Here is a 5,067-nt window from a genome sequence, read left to right as displayed (position 1 = left end):
TCCCATCTCATCAGAGCTCATGGTAGGTGATGTCCTCCAGACAATGACTGCATTTTCTGCATTCAAGCTACAGCTAAAGAGGACTGCTTTTCCAGGAAGGGCAAGCCTTCGTACAAACTGTATTAGAAAATCTCTAGATTTTCAGATTATCCAAAACTTGAAACCTTGCTGCATACTACAGCTGATATTATTTTAGTATAGACCTCACAATATTAGAAATTGAGTTAGCTATATGAGAACGACAGCTTTAATTTAGAAACTGTACTTAAGGTTAGCATTGAAGACCTCAGTCGTGAATGTGGCTGTAATATCCAGACATCAGAAGACAAACAGAATAAAGATCTGATACCTGTAAAAAAAAAATTGGACGTGACTTTTTTAAAATTAAGGTTCACAGCAATGAGTTTAATAAACTTTATAACAGTAGTCAGTAGATTTCTCTACCAGAGCTTCCTCCCTCCTGATGGCTTGTCTACATAAACACTATCTTTCTTTTATGGGTGGGAGACACTCCCTGTTAAAATGTTCATCTTAATTGGCATCTGTGTCACTTTAACTAGGTCTTGACTAGTTGCCTCCCTGAACTGGCTCAGAGTTCTGGCTGGGGGAATCCTCTCAGCCTATGTTTGTCTTGCCTAAGTCATTGCTCAGGTTTAGTGTGTCCCTGGGTTTATTTCCATGGTGTGTAGAGGTCTAATGACCCTCTGGGAAACAGAACTGAGGATCTCTTGGCAACGATGCCCCCCAAAACTTGCATTCAGAAAGAGGGGGAGAGGAAAAGAAGAGATGATAGTTACAGACAACGTGGTTTCTGTTGTGTTTGAACACCATGGGGTTCAAACAACAGCAGACTGACTGATTACCTGAGTCCCTGGTAATTTGCCAGTCAGCATGGCCAGCCTATCTTTGAGATAAAAGATGCTTCACTAAGTGTATTCAAAACAACTGCCTTTTACAAGAATATCAGAATATCTAGTGCCTTGGAACAGGCATAGCACCAGCTCCCTGGGCATGTAGGTTTTGGCTTATCATCGCTCATTGTCCTACCCCAAAGATACCCTTCTGGAGTTCCTCTAATGTGGTAGGAAAGAGTGCAGTAGTTTGGAGACAATAATCTTCTCTTTTCTGTGCTTGAGCATGGATCTACTCAGTCTTGCTTTACTAAGAAAGGTGACCTAATGGTTTCTCCATTAGGTAGTATTCTTTGAAAAAAATATGCTTTTCTCCACAGGAAGCTCACGCCCTAAATGTCCACAGATCTTCACAGCCTCTATTTTTCTGCCAATTTGGGCCACAAGGTACCAATCTAAATTGTCAGAGCATGACTTAAAGTCCTGGAGAGAATGTATTTTTTTTTTCTTTTGGTAAGTTAGATTGTTACATCTTGCCACCCAATTATCTTTACTATTAAAACATATTTAAGTTCTGCCACGGAAGCTGAGCATAAGCAAAATAAAACAGGATCATCTGGTTCTTCTTTGCATAGGGGTAACTTGTCAAAATTTTGACAGAGTCTCTGTAAAACCACATCACACACAAAATTAGGTTCAATAAACAGTAGTTAAAGATAGAAATTTTTCCTGCTTTGATAGAATTATACAGATTTTGCAGTTTCTCATTTTAGCTCTATAGTTTACAATAAATATCCTGAAAGCTTTATTTTCTATTTTTGGGTGGAGGAATTACATTTAATGTCATGTTTTCTTTATTAAAAAATCAGAAAGTGAGAGATGCTTGTGATTTCCTTAATTATTAAGTGTGTGTTTGCAGTGCTGCAATCTTCTAGGGTCTTGTTAAACAAGCAAACAGAAAGAACAATGGATTTTTACTCAGTGCCATGTCAATTTGGAGGTCCTCAAGGTACTTATTGCTATAGAAGTACTAAAAAATGTCATCAGCTATTCAAGCATACTTTGGGGTCTTTTGGTTTTTTTTTTTCCTGATTATCACTGCATTATAGATCCGAATATTGGTCTTAATTTAACATTTCTCATGTTTCAGTGGTCTTGACTGGCATGCCTGACTTTAAGGGCTCTTTAAGCGTATTGCGTACCATATAATGTTAAGTCACTACATTTTTTGAGGAAATACAAAACTGATCAATATATGAATAAATTTATGATTACAATATTTTTGACCACGGATCGTTACTGTGCATATGTGTGTGATTTGTAACACAGAGTCCAGAGAAATCATTAGATGGTAGCATCCATGAGTGTGTTTTAAGTAAAACCTTCATTAGTGAAGCCAGAAATGTGAATTCATGCACATTTGTAACACCCTCAAACTTCAGCCTCTGGGTGCTGTAAAATGCTATGTGGAAATGATTCTTGTTCCATTGCCTGCTTTGGTCCTCTTTTTGGGTGGAAGAGACAAAAATAAGTATATCTCTCAATAGCATGTTGAACATCTGGAGAACCTCTCCGGAAGGACTGCAGACATCTGGGGGCAGTGATATATGGGCAGGGGGGCACGTGTCGAACTGGAGCAGTGCAGCGCTGCTGCAGCAGTTGTACCTTATTTTCCTGTAAATGCCCCAGACCCTACCTGACAGTAACTGTTGAACAGCACTCTTGGCAGGAATTTTTTCTTTAATGGGAGATGCATTCAGAGTTGTACATTTAGCCCAGAGAGTATGTGCCGTTGCTATCTGTTTTCATTTTAAACTTCTTGCATTAGACCTCAGTGCTTTTCTCTGCTCACTGTGTGAGCAAGGAGCAGAGTCCAGGAGACTTGTCTTTACATGAGGAGGAAGATGAAGAGGTTGCTCTGTGGCTTACTTTAACTTTTCACTCATCCCCTGGAAGCCCACATGGATAAGATCTAGGAATTGCATCTCTACAGATTGGTAAGTAACAGTGATAGGTAAGTGATAGCGATATTGGCTAAAACAGGTCATCATGCCTCTTACTACATGTTCAACTACTGGCAGCAAATGTTTGTGAGCAAAACTGTGTAAAAATTAGTGAGAAACCAGATATGCTGACATGTTTATTTTGGACAGTTAGTCTCATTGCTGATATATTAGAATATGGATGTAGGTCGCTTCATATATATATAGAAGTCCTTGTGGTGTTCAGTGTCTTGTTTATACAATCACACTGAAAATACTTGATTACAGCTAAAACTGATCATTTTAATGAAGGTATACTGGATGATAGTGGCTGCAGTGGATTGTCCTGAGTACCTTATCAAACAGGCAATGGACAAAAATGCCTTTATGCCCTGGTCCTGTATTTACTTGCCTGAGTTAAACATGTCCGTAAGTACTTGTATGATGAGAACTTATGTCAGCAAGTTTTCCTTTGCAGTGATTTGACCTGTGTCTTTTCTTATAGAGAGAAGTAAAAAGAAGCTCAGTTTCCTAACGGATTTGGAGAACAAATGACTATCTTATGTTTCTCACAAGTTGTGAGGTGGTCTGATACTTGAAATACTGAGGCAGGGCTGGTCTTATATAGCATGGAGCTCCAAGCAAAGCTTGGGCTGTACATTTTTGCCCCTATAAATAATAATTGTTCTGCTTTCCTGAGCTCCTCAGGGCTCGTACTTGTTCCTAGTATAGATCCCATCCCTTCTTCCTCTGCTCTCTTGGCTAATTTTCTCACTTTTTCAGTCCAGGACCTGCTCCCAGGTTTTTACCCCAAACAGTAGGTTCTGGTACTGCTGCTGAATCAGCGGCTAGCTATTGGCAGTAGCTGGTCTGGGGATAAGTTCATATGTTAATGGCTCTGTGCTCCAAACACTGGCATCAGCTGAATGTGGGTGCATATTTTATATATTCCCTGTGGACCAATCAGCTAATGTGCGGTAGCGCGGAATCTTCAAAAACAGAAGACATGAAATAGTTCACTTGGACTGCTTATAACCAAGACCAGTCTTGATTTAAACTGCTCAGCTGTGGGGTTGTAATGTGCCATTTTAAAATTATAATTAAAGGTTTTAAAACAGATTTTGGGTTCACTGAGCCCTCCCTCTCACTTGATTAATCTGTGATTTATACATATATAATGACTTCAACTGACCTAGGGGGTAATTTATGTCATGATGTGCATGATATATGGATCTAAGTAGACTAAGGAGAGGGAAAAAGGAACCATCTGTTCTCTAGAAAACCATCCACTGTCAGAAGGATTCAAGAACTGTGTTGAGAAGTGTTTAGAAAACCAGGAATAAATTCAGCTAAATTTCTTGTGCTGTCTGGATGACATTTTATCAGGTATGTATCGCCCAACAAACAAAGTCAGGAACTTGAATTTTTACGCTTTTGCAAGACTTCATATTCCATAAGTTGTCCAAAAGGCTGTATTTTTATGAACGTGTATAATGTCTTTTGTCCTGATCTTCACAGTGCTCATGGAACACTGTTTTTGCAGCTTAAGGATGGATACAGAGATCCCAAGACCCCACTGCCCAAGTTTAAACACTACCTGCACCAAACAAGAAAATGGAAGCGATATTTCCTGGGAGTAGCAGGGTTTTATTTAGGGCAGGGGTTTAAAAGCAGAGGTATCACTCTGTCACTTACCTACGTACGTAGTAGGGTTTGTCAAGTGAGGAATCTCCTTGTGCCCTTCTCTTATGCAATAAGAACAAGTTAACTATCATAAAAAAAACATTTATGCGTATTCTTAAATTTGCACATGCAAACTTCGTATGATCTTCAAGAGGACGACTTATGCATGCAAACTTAAGCAAATGCACAGGCACTCGTGGGATCAGGGCTTAACTTTCTGCCTGAGGGGGAAAAAATCATAGAATATAGATGTGTGCATCAATTAAAATACAAAGGCGGACTGGTGTGTGCTCCAGAAACTATAGACGGCAACTGCAAAGGCAGTTGCAAGTTCTTTTATGTTCTACTTTGTTGGGGCTTTTTTTAATAGTACAGGGCTGTTGGTTTTTATATTAAATACATCTGTAGCAAGCTCAGTATGTAACAGCATACCGGAGAAAACATTTCCTGCCAAGGCTACCTTTAGGGTCAACCTCTCCTGGACCCCTCACCGGTGTCTGCTGAAGCCCTTCCCCGCGAAGTACGGAGACAAAACTCGCTCCCCTCCCTGC

Source organism: Pygoscelis adeliae, unplaced genomic scaffold, assembly GCF_000699105.1.
Source record: "Pygoscelis adeliae isolate BGI_AS28 unplaced genomic scaffold, ASM69910v1 Scaffold83, whole genome shotgun sequence".
NCBI lineage: Eukaryota > Metazoa > Chordata > Aves > Sphenisciformes > Spheniscidae > Pygoscelis > Pygoscelis adeliae.
Note: the sequence above shows the minus strand (reverse complement) of the source record.